The sequence below is a fragment of the Rhinolophus ferrumequinum genome, chromosome 14, assembly GCF_004115265.2.
Source record: "Rhinolophus ferrumequinum isolate MPI-CBG mRhiFer1 chromosome 14, mRhiFer1_v1.p, whole genome shotgun sequence".
NCBI classification, from domain to species: Eukaryota; Metazoa; Chordata; class Mammalia; order Chiroptera; family Rhinolophidae; genus Rhinolophus; species Rhinolophus ferrumequinum.
Window position 1 is genome coordinate 15610995 of NC_046297.1, and position 14649 is coordinate 15625643.

Genomic DNA, 14649 nt, shown 5'->3' on the forward strand with positions numbered 1-14649 from the left:
CTCAGCAAGGCTAGAGCGGTCCTTCCTACCCCCTTAGTTTGCTCAGTCAGCTGCTGTACCATCACTTCATCTACAACTAATAACACTGACCAGAACTGAGATGCTACGGATTCAGAACCTCAGAGTCCAACTAATCGATGATTCATTCCTTAGGAAAGCAGAACCTACCAGTACAAATGGCTTTATTGCATGTGGGGACTGCTTCATGAAATAGTATCGTGGAGGTGAGTAGGAGAGGACAGCGCTAGCTGAGGGGTGACTAAACCAAGAGACTAATTGAGAGAAGAGAACTAGGTCTGCTTTTGCTCCTGGGAGAGACTACTAGATCTACCATGAGGTTTTAGAAAACAGAAGGCAAGAATTAGTAAGCAAAAGGCAAAAGCAGGTTTTTAGCATTTGGTTTTGGAGGCAGACTAGCTGACAATATATAGAACTGAAAATGTTTTATGCATGTTTACATTTTTTTTAAAGTTTATGTTAGTATAGCTGTTTGGTTTCATAAGAAACTTTTTGTTCATAATTCTTAAGGTTATCGGTAGTTCTTCATGTACACAGATAGGCGGATTGACTCTCCTGATCCCTTGGAAACATTACTTCAAAGTTACCACATTTATTGTGAAATATTACAGCTTTCTAAGAGGCTGAGAAAAAGAGAGTTCTTTAGTACACAATGATTAGCAAGTCAGATTTCATGGTGATTATTTCTCTGGACAAATCATTCAATATCCATTGATCTAATTTTCTTTGTTTGTGAATGAGGATGCTGAAAAGGAAGGAAGAGCCAGAACACTCACATACACCAACAGGGAGAGGTTCTTAGGTAATTAACAGCCAGCCCCTGCTGGGGCAGAGTCAAAGATGAAAGTGACTTGAGTCCTGTCCTCGAAAAGCTTACGATGAAACAGAAAGAATCAAATGTGACACAAAAGTAAGAACAGTACGCTATGGAAATTCAGAGGAAGGAATGATCGTTTTCATGGGAGATTTTGGGAAGTTTCCTTGGTGGTAAGGTGCTAAAAGTGATGACTAAGAGACATGATATCAATGGCGAGAAGGAAAAGTTCAAACTAAACAAGACAATAGAAACGTTAACCTCTTTCTTCCAGGCAGCTTAAAATCAAAGAAGCCTGTGAAAGTCCCAGGATGCGACTAGGGGAATTTCTCCAGGTTTTACCCCTTACCCTCCATGTCAGACGTTTATTGTCTTCTAGCCAAGGTTGCTATCCCATTTGTCTCTACAAGGATTTTCTATTTCAATGTAATCCATTCAGACTGATAATATTCCCTCTAAACTTTTGGAGATCTTTCTTTTCAAAACTTTACCCTACTCTCCAATTCTGCCTTGCTCTGCTTCTGCTTCTAAGCAGCTGGGACACCAGATTTCCCAACTGCCATTTGCCTGGGACATGTAATCAGACAGGTGGGCATCACTGAGGAATCAAAAAGAGGCCAGAATATGAGAGCTGTGTTCATGGGAAAATTACTGTTTCATTTTGGTTGGAAATCATGGTAGGTGAAAAGGCTTTGTGTGAAACAAAGCCCCTTCAAACAGATGGAAGCCTTCACATGAAATCCTTGAATGTTCATTTGCTAAAAATGTCAGACTAGTGTTTTTGCTTGTTTGTTTTTGGTAAGGAATAGGAGAGTATTTAACATATCTAATCAAGGAAGTCATATACTCTGGATTTTTCATTAGGAAGGTTAATTTGGTGGCTATGCATAAAATGGATTGGCTGGGGAAGAGTCTCGTGTATTAGTTAATTGAACTTGGTCTAGAGTCACGGAATTGGAAGGCAAGAGAAAGAAATCTGAGGGAACAATGCTGGAAGTGAAATCGGTAGGATATTACGACTGATTAAAAATTGGACCAAGGAAAGGGCAGCAATGATGTAAGCATATCTCCAAGAAGTGCTGGGTGACAACAGGTGCCTTTGAGACTCAGTGGATGACATTATTAATGAGAAACAGGAAAAGCAAGACAAGGAAGTACTTTTATGCCCAGAGGTGGTGCTGTAGAGTGGGAGAAAGTATACTTTGTTTGAAATGAGAAGCTGAGACTGAGATACCATCTTGGACAAAGTGTATCCTCTGTGAACTTATTTTTCTCAGATGAAACCTCTCTTGCAGACTGGTTAAATGCATTATATGTAATCGTTATGGAAGCTCCTATTCCATAGTTGATGCTTTACGAAATTTGTTTGGAATTGAATCTCTAGATTGGAAGGGGACTTCACCCTAGTTCACCCAGCCTGGTCACCCTTTCTATGTTTAAAGATGTTCCCCAGTTTCTGCACCAAGAGGCCATTCTGCTCATACTTGGACCCCTCCAGAGATAGGAAACCCCTCACCTTACAAGATAACTCACTTTGTCTATGGAGAGCTCTGATTGTAAGTAATCAGGAACATTGTACAAAGTGTCTTCCTAAAGCATCTCTTCTCAAACCTCACTGTTTATGAGAACTGCTTCAGCAGCTTAAGGTCCCCATGAGATTAGCATTGGGTAGGTCTGTGGGCAGCAAAGGAATTGGTGTTTTAAAGAGTTTTCCAAGTGGTTCTGATGATGAGACTGTTTGATAAACATTATCCTAAAACTTTACCTTTGTGTCTTATTTAGATCACTAGGTATTAGATAGAATAAAACTATTATGCTTGAAGAAAATTGCTATTATGTTTCCAATAATGGTCTTTTCCAAATATAATATGAAATTGTATGGGTAAAAGTGTTTAGGCTAAATAAATAAATATAGAATAACTTTAAACATAACCTTGAGATGGAAGAATGTTTTCTTAAGAAAATGGTGAAACTACAAATCATTTTTATCATAACAGCTAATATTTATTGAAGCATTCTATATGCTATTTATATTATGTGCCTTATTTTATGTAATATTTATATTTTATTATTTTCCCTTTGTACAATTGTGGCTTAAAAAGGTTAAGTACCTTTCCCAGAGTCATAAAGTGCCACAGTTAAATTTCAAACACCACATTTTATTGCCTTATATAAAAACTGAAAATATATATCTTTTCTTTTATAGACAAAAACATCTTCAAGGAACCTTATAGAGGTGGTACCACAAGAGAGAGATGTCCACATTTAAAAGTAAGCACAAAATTTCAAAATTTCATCTACTATCGTGTCTTTGTTCATTACGCTCCTATTTGTTTGTTTTTTTTTTTTTTTTTTTTGGTCATCATGTTTTCAGAAGTGCTTAACCAATAAGAATTTGACTCCAAAGATAGAGTCCTTTCTTTTCTTTTCTTTTTTTTTCTGGAAATCTTTTCCTGTGACCTTAGCTCCCTAGAGAAGTCTGTGTGGCCAGCAGAGTATTGAAAGTTCAGAGGGAATGGGAATGTAGAGTGAAAAAAGTGAAGGATAGGGCACTAAAGACTTTTGTCTGTTTCGCAGTTGTGGCCAGAGCTAGCTCTGGTTAGTCTGTACATAATAGGTTTATACCAATGCATCTAAGTCTCAATAACTATATGAATAGTTATCTATACACAATGGTGTGCTTCTTCCTACTTGTGTGCTTTTGAAGTTTCATACAATTTAGTGAACTGAATTCTAATTTTTTGAGACTGAAATAGTTCTTTTATGATAATTATCACCCTAGGATAAAAAGGGACTTGTAGTCTTTGCTTTCCTTCACCAGTGATTCTCAATCTTAGATGCAATCTAAAATCATGTAAAGAAGGTCAAGAATTACTGATGCTCAGATTTTACTACAGACCAATTATAATTACAGAATCTTTGGCATGGGACCTAGGTGTGATGTATTTTAAAGCTTCTAGATGATTCTGGTGTGCAGCGGAGTTGAGAACTATAACTTACCTCCATGTTTGGAATCAAGCATAAAATTGGAGTCTGTACCACAGTTGTTTATCAAAAACAAGAACAAAAACAAAACTGAGCTTTCAATATCTGTAATCATTAAGAGAAATACTGGCTGTTGAAGGGTAAACTGAAAGCTTTGTGTGGATCAACATAATAAATTCATGAAATTTATATGCAAAGAAAGATTTTTTACGTAGAAATGTAAATGATTCTCAGAGAAATAGAAATAATACTCAGATAAGCTTTAGAATCTAAAGATAAAATTATAATTCAAACATCACGTGGGTAAAATCTAGTTTTTTAACATCTTTATAATAATAAATCTCAGTTAATTTTAATCCTGATTCTTAAAAAGTCAAAATTATACTTAATGTTATATCTTGTTCAAAGCTCCACTTCCAAACAAAACCATTTCTTTTTATAAAGTTTGCAAATTTCCTTAGAGAACTATATTATGGACATTTTTTACTGAAATAGCTCATGCTTAGTGCCCTAAATCACTTTCATGACCAAAGAAAGCTAGAAAATTAAAGCAGAAAAACAAAACAAAATAAACAAACAACACCTTCGCCCCCCCCCAAAAAAAAAACAACCTACATTATATTCTTGACTAATTCCTTCAGCTCACAATTTCTTTCACATGTGGAGTACTGGTTACAACATATTACTTATTAAGCTTTACTTAAAAGGAGAATACTTTGATTTGTCAAGTACTTGATTCTTCTATAACTGATAGATTGCTTGTAGAAGTTGCTTTAGAGTCTTGGTTGAATGTTATTGGATCTTTTTCATATGTCACCAAGGTTTACTTAAATTGAATATAAGTGTTTGAGCTCTTAGACAACTATTTGTATTGTGAACAAATCCTAAATCATCTCATCATGCCAGTGGTATATCATAATAGCCACTGAAAAGACACACAGCCTAGAATTACTTTGATTATGGGGGTTCCAAGAAGTACCTCTGATTGACTCCCATAAGGCTAAGGGCCATCTCGACTACTGAGGGCATTTATTGTGATGTATTCTGTAAGTGGTCTCAACAGGACACTGTGAGACTAAAAACTGAATTATTCAGACATTCTTTTGCCAAGAGTGATTTCTAGTTTTGGTGTCTTTATGAAAGCCCTTTACTGTTACCACTGTGTTTTCTTCACATAAGTTTTTACCTTTGTGATTTACCTCATTCATTTTCAAGAAAAGTTGGTTGGGTGCCAGTTGATTTCCTGATTATTAAACTCTTCTCTTTTTAGGCTATCTTCTTCCCCTTCCCTTTGCCTTTCTTTCTTCCTTCCCTCCATCCCTTCCTTCCTTCTTTTTTCTTTCTTTCATTTACTCCTTCCTCTTCTTCCTTCCGTCTCTCTCCCTTTCTAATCACAATTGCTGGCCATAATCAAAATATAACTTTGTCAAGAAGTATCTATTTAATGCTGTAAATCTGCAGTAATGACACTTCCAATTGTTAGGGGTTGTTTTGAAAGGCATAAATTGAGCTATTAGTTCAGAGTATTTGAGTTTCTTCTTTTTTTTTTCCCTAGTGCTTTCATCTAGTTTCTGACTTTTAGATCTTTTTGCATCATTTTTGCAAGGTTTTTATAAAGTCGTCTCTTTGTGGAAATGCACTGCTTTGTTGAATCTCATGGAATTTTTATTGATTTGCAGTTCCTTCATCTTGGGATAAATCCTCAGTTACCTTGAATGATATATTTTGTGTTAGCATCCTTTTGTTGTTTGCTATATATGTTCTCTTTGACGTTTTGATTTTCCAGCCTTTAAGAAATGGTTTTATTCTGAGTTCTCAACACAGAGTTTTCAACACTTTATATTTGAATACTTTTCACTGTGGTTAAGACTTTTTAAATAAAATTATTAATAATTGTATTGCCCTTCCCTTAATTGGTACTATTTTGTAGAGTTTACAAAGCATGCAACTGGCAGTTGTATTATTCTTTATATGGCTGATGATTTGGATTTGCCCCTTTCTCTAATATATTAAACTACATCTTGGCTCCTGAGCTATTGTTAAGTCAAATGTCTTTTCTATGTATTTGACAGATTTGTTTTAAGTCTTAAATGTTACAGTGTATGATAACGTTTTGTTAACTGTAAAGCATTGTGCAAAAAGAAAGCATTATTATTACCTGAAAAAAAGATGTATATCTTAATCAAATTTAAGCTTTTAAAAATATAAAACAGTTTAGTGATTATAGCGTTTGATGGAACAAAGGAAAGGGGGTGAGAAAAAAAGAAAATGGAAATATCTACAAGTCAAAATATGGAGGAAAATGGTGAATAGTACAGTTTGAGACAGCATCTAGGAAACAAAAAGGATTTTGGAAGTTATTCAGTTGTATGGTCTGTGATGACAAAATTTATCACAAAAAAAAGAGAAAAAATTTATGTGTCTTTTTGATGAATATTTTTTTGACTAGAGAGAGATTGTAAAAGAGATCAAGATAGATGGAACAGATTATTATATATAGAGGAAATAGTAACAAACTCATAATATGTCTAGACACACACATCCATGAAAGTAAATAAGCTTTATTCTAAAATGAAAGCTTTTACCTGAACTCTAATTTCAAGTTGCTACAGATATATCTTTAGCACATGTTTAGAATAAGCAACTACAAGCATACCTTGGAGATCTAGTGGGTTCACTTCCAGACTACTGCAGTAAATTGAATATTGCAATAAAATGAGTCACAGAAATTTTTTGGTTTCCCAGTGCATATAAAAAAAGTTATGTTTACACTATACTGTAGTCTATTAAGTGTGCAGTAGCAAAAACAATGAACACACCTTAATTTAAACAGTACTTTATTGCTAAAAAATGTAACCACCACTTGAACTGTTAGCGAGCTGTAATCTTTTTGCTGGTGGAGGGTCTTGCCTTGATGTTGATGCCTGCTGACTGATCAGAGTGATTGTTGCTGAAGGGTGGGGTGGCTGCAGCAATCTCTTACAAGACCATGAAGTTTGCTGCGTTGATTGACTCTTCCTTTCATGATGGACTTCTCTGTAGCTTGAGATGCTGTTTCATAGGATTTTACCCACAGTAGAACTTCTTTCAACGTTGACGTCCATCCTCTCAAACACTGCCACTGCTTTATCAACTAAATTTATGTAATATTCTAAATGCTTTGTTGTAATTTCAACAATCTTCATAGCATCTTCACCAGGAGTAGATTCCATCTCAAGAAACCACTTTCTTTGCTCATCCATATGAAAAAAAATTCCTCATCCATAAAAATTTTATCATGAGATTTCTGCAATTCAGTCACATCTTCAGGCTCCACTTCTAGTTCTAGTTCTCTTGCTATTTCCACCACATCTGTAGTTACTTCCTCCACTGAAGTCTTGAGCCTCTCAAAGTCATCCATGAGGGTTGGAATGAGCTTCTTCCAAACTCCTGTTAACACTGATATTTTGACCTCTTCCCATGAATCACAAATGTACTTAATGGTATCTGGAATGGTGAATCCTTTCCAGAAGGTTTACGATTTACTTTGCCTACATCCATGAAATAAATCACTGTTATGGCAGCTATAGCCTTACAGAATGTATTTCTTAAATAAAAAGACATGGAAGTCAATTTTAATCCATGGGCTGCAGAATGGATGTTGCGTTAGCAGCCATGAAAACAACATCAATCTCATTGTACATCTCCATCGGAGCTCTTGAGTGACTAGGTGCATTGTCAATGAGCAGTAATATTTTGAAAGGAATCTTTTTTTTTTCTGAGCAGTAGGCCACAACAGTGGGCTTAAAATATTCAGTAAACCATGTTATAAACAGATGTATTTTTATCCAGCCTTTGTTCCATTTATATAGCACAGGTAAAGTAGATTCAGCACAATTCTCACGGGCCTTAGGATTTTCAGAATGGTAAATAAGTATTGGCCTCAACTGAAAGTCACCAGCTGCATTAGCCCCTAAAGTGAGTCAGCCTGTCCTGTGAAGCTTTGAAGCCAGACATTGGCTTCTCTTTGCTAGCTATGAAAGTCCTAGATGACATTTTATTCAAATATAAGGCCATTTCATCTACATTGAAAATCTGTTGTTTAGTGTAGCCACCTTTGCTGCTTACCTTAGAGAGATATTCTGGAAACTTTTCTGCAGTCTGTGTGAGCACTTACTGCTTTACTCCATACCTGTGTTATGGAGCTGGCTTCTTTCCTTAAACCTTGTGAACCCACTTCTGCTATCTTCAAACTTTTCTTCTGCAGCTTCCTCACATCTCTCAGCCCTCATAGAATGGAAGAGAGTTAGGATAAGCCAAAACCCAACCCATCAGTGGAACATCAGCTCTTCGCCTTAGGGCCAGTATAAAGCAGGCTGTGAGTCATGTTGGGCATGGCTCAGGAGTGGAGCGATATAAACACAGCTGTGCCAAACACCGTCAGGTGCACGAGTACGTGCAGTTTGTGAAGCAAGTGGAGCTGAGAGGTGTCAGATTTAAGCAAGGATTGGGGCATTCTCAATTCATGGAGAGGAAAGGAGGGCCTGAGCTTCTGGCAGGTGACAGAAAGATAGGCTGCATTTGAAAGCGAGATCTGGCTCCAGTGACAGCCAGAATTAAAGTCCCAGTGTTTCAGAAAGTCAGTGGAGTCTTGATGCCCCTTCCTACCAGGTTCCCTAAGTGAACAGCCTGTCCTTGATTTGCTTCAGTCTCATGGGAAGACAACCACACTGTATTTCCAGCTCTATCATTGCAGTTGTTCAACTATATAGTCCTAGTCATACTAGTTGTTCTGCCTCCACACTTCCTCTTATACAATCTTTACTAGACTCCTCGAGCTCCCACGAACGCTTTGATCTAAATCATCCCATCTTTAGACCTCACTATTCTTTCCCAGGCAGGGTCCCATAAAGTTCCTTTCTTCAAAATTTACCCATTCCGAGTCCCACTTCTTCTGGGTTTGTCATTTGTAAGACGAATCATCCATTCAACTATTCAGTCAGTCAGTCCCTCACCCACCCACTCATTCAACCAACAGAGCTTCATCCTATGGGCTAGTCACTTCTATGAGTGGCTACAGAGGGAACAACACAAGATCCCTGTTGTCATGGGGTTACCTTCCAGTGACAGGGAAATAGCAGAGAGGAAGCAAAGGACTATTTAGCTATGAGTACTTTGGGTACTTTGTCCAGTCATGTTGACACATAAAATAAACCATGACATATATCCATCCCCAACATGTTCTTATTCTTTCTTTCTTTCTTTCTTTTCCCCCTACTTCAGCTGAGGGAATTATCTAATATTCCATCACTCAAACTAGAAACCTGGCAATTGATCACCTGGTATTTCTAGCTCTATGTGATAAATATGTTATTATTTTTTAAAAATGTTTTCTTCCTCTTTATTTTTACCACCTACTTAGTTCAGGTCCTTCTTGTTTATGTCTGCCTGTCCTATTATGTGGGGAAAACTCTCTCACTGATCTCATTGCTACCAGTATTTTCATTTTTCTATCATTCCTCCACAGCCCTCAGAAAAGACCGTCTAAAATGTGAATGTGACCATATCATTCACCTGTGTCTCAGTTTCTCCCTGTCCCCTGCAATGTAAAGGATGACAATTTCTTCAATGTACCTATAACTACTTTCCACTGAATTAAAACTTCTCATAAATTCAAGAGAAAATTGAAGGAAGGTGCTAGTAAAGGAAGCATACATGAGTACCACCTTCTAGTTTTTAAATACAAACCAGCTATATATAAAATGCTTTAACAGATGAGCTTTTCAAAGCATGGTGGTACCTCAAATGATGGTTTTGCATCAAATGTTATTAAAGTTTACTGCCTTCTATAGAAGAGGATATGTCTATTTAATTTGTATACATACAATTACAACTCAAATATGTCATATATTAATCTAAACAAACCTAGTTGCTATTTCTAAAAACTTACTTTGAGCAGTGTGATCTCAATGTGACTTTTCTATAGGAATAAGCTTACATATAGAAATTATGTTTCTGAAAAACCACTAGAAGTTTGTGCACACCATGAAATAAAAGAAATAGACAAGGGGGGGATCAAATGTATGGTGATGGAAGGGGAGCTGACTCTGGGTGGTGAACACACAGTGTGATTTATGGATGATGTGATACAGAATTGCACACCTGAAATCTATGTAATTTTACTAACAATTGTCACCCCAATAAATTAAAAATAAATAAATAAATAAAAAAAAAAAGAAATAGACAAGGAAAGTTAAAAGGACACGTGGGCCAAAATAACAGTTATCAAACATAGCCATGAATATTGGGTCTCCAATATTCAAGAATTGGATGTTTGCTAAAAACAAAACAAAAAGCAACAACAAAATCACATGTGATTTGTCCAGCTGAGTCACTAAGGAATATTTACACTATTATCCTTAACAATTTGAACACAAACACTCACCTTCCACCCTTTCCATAAAATATATTCCTTAGTCCTCCTCATCAAAGCCAAAACCTACCTGTGGTCTGTGGATCTGCACTTTCCTTTACCCTAATAGCTAATCTATCAGAAAGTTCTCATGGCTTTTTCTCTAAAAAGTATTTTAAGTCCATCTATTTCTTTTTAACTCTATCCTTCCCTCCTAGTCCAGTATCTGTCATCTGGTTTCTCTCCATCCCTCCTTAAGTGTTCCTGGCACTTCCATTTTAGCCTATCTACAGTGCATTCTATTCACCAAGAAGAAGGTGATCCTTTTGAAAATACAAATCAGATCATGTCACTCATCTGTTGAAAGACAAGATTACCCACCACTTCAATGAGATTCAAACTTCTTACCGTGTCCTGCATGGTTGCACATGATCTGGCTTTGCCTCCCAACTCGACCTTCTTACCTACTACTCTCCCCTTACTTATTTTGCTCTAGGCACACTGGACTTCTCTGTGGACCACCTTACCTTTGAAGGGAACTCACTCCTGCCTCCAGAGCCTTGTGCACTGCTTGATTTATTTCCCTAGGAATTCTTTGTCAGGCTGGCTTTGCCTCCTCATTAGTCCATATGTAACTACCTGTTATGGTCTGATTTTTGTTTTCCTCAAATCCATATGTTGAAGTCCTAACCCCCGGTACCTCAGGATGCGACTATAGTTTGCTTGTGGTGCCATAACAAAATACCACAGACTAAGGTGGATTAAACAACATAAATTTATTTTTTTTCACAGTTCTAAAAGTTAGAAATCCAAGATCAAGGTGTCAACCACTTTCTTGCTATGTCCTCACGTGGCCTCTCCTGTGTATGCACATCCCTAGTGTCCCTTCCTCTTCTTAATTGGATTAGAGCCCAGATCATAAGATTTCATTTAGCCTTAATTATCTCCTCAAAGACCCTCTCTCCAAATATAGTCACATTGTGGGTTAGACCTTCAACATATGGATTTTGAGGGGAACAATTCAGTCTACAACATCGACCGCATTTGTAAAGAGGGTCCATAAAGAGGTTATTAAGTTAAAAGGAGGTCACTAGGGTGGGGCCTAATCCAATGTGGTTGGTGTGCGTCTAAGAAGAGAATATCAGGACACAGACGTACAAGAGGGAAGACAGCGTAAACAGAGAGAACACAGTCATCTACAAGTCAGGAAGAGAAAGCAACCCTGCCAGGACCTGAATCTTAGACTTTTAGCCTCCAGAATTATACAAAAATAAATTTATGGTGTTTATGCCACCCAATCTACGGTACTTCGTTATGATACCCCTAGCAAACTAATAAATCACCTCAGTAAGGCCTTTCCTGAGCACTCAAACTAGGTAATCCTTTGCTTCCTCTCTGCTATTTCCCTGTCACTGGAAGGTAACCCCATGACAACAGGGATCTTGTGTTGTTCCCTCTGTAGCCACTCATAGAAGTGACTAGCCCATAGGATGAAGCTCTGTTGGTTGAATGAGTGGGTGGGTGAGGGACTGACTGACTGAATAGTTGAATGGATGATTCGTCTTACAAATGACAAACCCAGAAGAAGTGGGACTCGGAATGGGTAAATTTTGAAGAAAGGAACTTTATGGGACCCTGCCTGGGAAAGAAGAGTGAGGTCTAGAGATGGGATGATTTAGATCAAAGCATTCGTGGGAGCTCGAGGAGTCTAGTAAAGCTTGCATAAGAGGAAGTGTGGAGGCAAAACAACTAGTATGACTAGGACTATATAGTTGAACAACTGCAACGATAGAGCTGGAAATATCGTGTGGTTGTCTTCCCATGAGACTGAGGCAAATCAGGGACAGGCTGTTCACTTAGGGAACCTGGTAGGAAGGGGCATCAAGACTCCACTGACTTTCTGAAACACTGGGACTTTAATTCTGGCTGTAACTGGAGCCAGATCTCGCTTTCAAATGCAGCCTATTTTTCTGTCACCTGCCAGAAGCTCAGGCCCCCCTCTCCTCTCCATGAATTGAGAATGCCCCAATCCTTGCTTAAGTCTGACACCTCTCAGCTGCACTTAGTTCACAAACTCCACGTACTCATGCACCTGACGGTGTTTGGCACAGCTGTGTTTATATTGCTCCACTCCTGAGCCATGCCCAACATGACTCACAGCCTGCTTTATACTGGCCCTAAGGCGAAGAGCTGATGTTTCACTGAAATGATAGAGAATATGGTCTGTGCTCAGGTCCAAAGGAAAGACCAGAGGACAGGAAAATCATAAAGCTACTAACCAGCTCATTAACATCTAAGGGGAACAGCCTCAGAAATTAAAAGAAAATAAATTTAAAAAAAATAAAGAAACCAAAAAAAATTTAAAAAGCACATATTTGATATTGCTTAACTATTAACACACAGTAACTCTACAGCAAGACTATGTATTTGTGTTTTATTAAATTTTTTTAATTCAGTGAAATTCATTGTCTACATGAGCAGAACTGTTCATATGAGCTGTCAGCTTGAATTTGAAAATGAACTTGTAAGATGGAATTGGATGTTATCAATGCATTATTAAAACCTGATTGAACCTGTATAAATACACTAATTTGAGGACTCAGGTTGTAAATGACTTTCACAAATCATTATTCAGGTGTTAGAATGAGTCAAAATAACCAAGTTCAGTTTTAGAGACTACTGTGATGTATTTATCAATGGAACTGAAGCTTTCTCAGGCAGGTTTTATTTCTGAAACTTTTCAATTAGGAACATTTTTCTGGATAGTGATAGTGAACCTTTGAGTTTTAAGCATCACCTCATGAAATTTTTACAACTCTGTGAGGTAGTATTATTATTTTAATTTTATCCGTGAGGAGACTGTTTTAATATCTTGCCCTAAGCACATCAGCAATTGTATCAGAAATTAGACCTAGGAAGTCCGATTCCAGAAAAGGCACTTTAAAAACCATTACATATATAGAACTAGACGGAAAACTTAGTTTTATACCAATTACATGTATAATTTTAAATCCAAGTTTATTTTTCTTATAATTACAAAGTTTGGTGGCTGTCTTATACATATATGTTTATATTCCATGTGCTTTGGTCAAAATTTTATATACTGTAGATAAAGTCTTCAGCATATGCAAAAATGCATTTATAGTCATGTATGTGTTAAGGCATTTGATTAATATTTACCACATAGCTACTTTGATTTCATGATTCAAACTTTTCCTGGGTCATGAGCTTGATAAAGATAAATCCTGAGCAGCTTTGAAGTTCCTGCCTTTAATTGCTGCATATGTAACGAGATGTTATTTGTTTGTAGCGTTGATATTCAGACACAGTTCCATTTCTCTTTTGTTCACGTTATTCTGCTTTCCAGCGACAGTCCAAGCCTCATAGTCATGTTTTGATTAAGGGACTAATGCTTTATTAAATTTTGAATAGAGTCTGTTATCAGTGTAGTGTTATTCTTATTGAAATTTCAACATAATATTCTTCAGATGCTTTGTGACAGGAGAGTAAAATGTGGTTTCTGATTCCGAGTTGTTTACAGTGGGTTAAATAATACCTTTTGGGAAAGGCTCCGAATTTTAGTTTGAGATGATACTGGGCTGTCTCACTGATTCTATTATCATGAAATACGTTGGAGATATGGTCCACCTTTTCTGATTTTATTACTTCTTAAGAGACGGAAGTACAATTACAGATGTGTACTCTGAATTCTGCTTAGTGGGTCCAAGTTTTGCAGTTTATTTCTGGGAGCCAGATGACTTCTTCAAAGTTTTCCTTGTATCCTCTAATTCTTTTAATATTATTTGGTCATGAAAACACAAGAAAGATCTGGGAAGACTTTTTTTTTTTCTTTTTACCACAGCTTCATGAAAAGGGTCAGAGTTTGTAATCCATGGCCCTCTTAAATATGCAAGCCATTCAGAAAAAATTCACTTTCATGTGTCTAGGCCTTGGTTATAGCATCTATGAAAGGAAGAAATAGAACTAGATAATTTTTAATCCTTCTAACTCAAAATTTTATGCTGAATGATTTTATTATTTTAGTATTTTATATTGTAGCCTCTGTAAATATATTGGTAACACATTCACGTATTTATTGAGGACCTAGTAGGATAGAAATGGTTGATTTGAGTCTTTTAGTCTCTCCCTTATGGCAAAGGTTTCACATATTTGAGACACATTTATTTATTCAACAAATTCTTATTCCCTGGCTATTATGTGCAAAGCACTGTGCTGGGTGAATACATGCAGGAGAAATGATAGAATGTAAATGCTCAAGATGTTTCTTGATTTGGGGGAATTTAGAGAGTAGCCTATGTCCACAGAACGTAGCAGAAATGAGGTTCAAACTTGGTCTTAACTTCATTATCAATGGGCTGAACTCGGATGGTGGAGACGAGTTCCTTCTGGAAGCTCTAGGAGAGAATCCATTTCTTTCCCT

The 14649-nt window shown here is 36.9% G+C and overlaps 1 pseudogene; it reads right to left on the reverse strand.

Annotated features, from left to right (window-relative positions):
* Nucleotides 1-6660: 6660 nt before the first annotated feature.
* Nucleotides 6661-12031, reverse strand: LOC117033688 (tigger transposable element-derived protein 1-like; annotated as a pseudogene).
* Between the last annotated feature and the right edge of the window lie 2618 nt (nucleotides 12032-14649).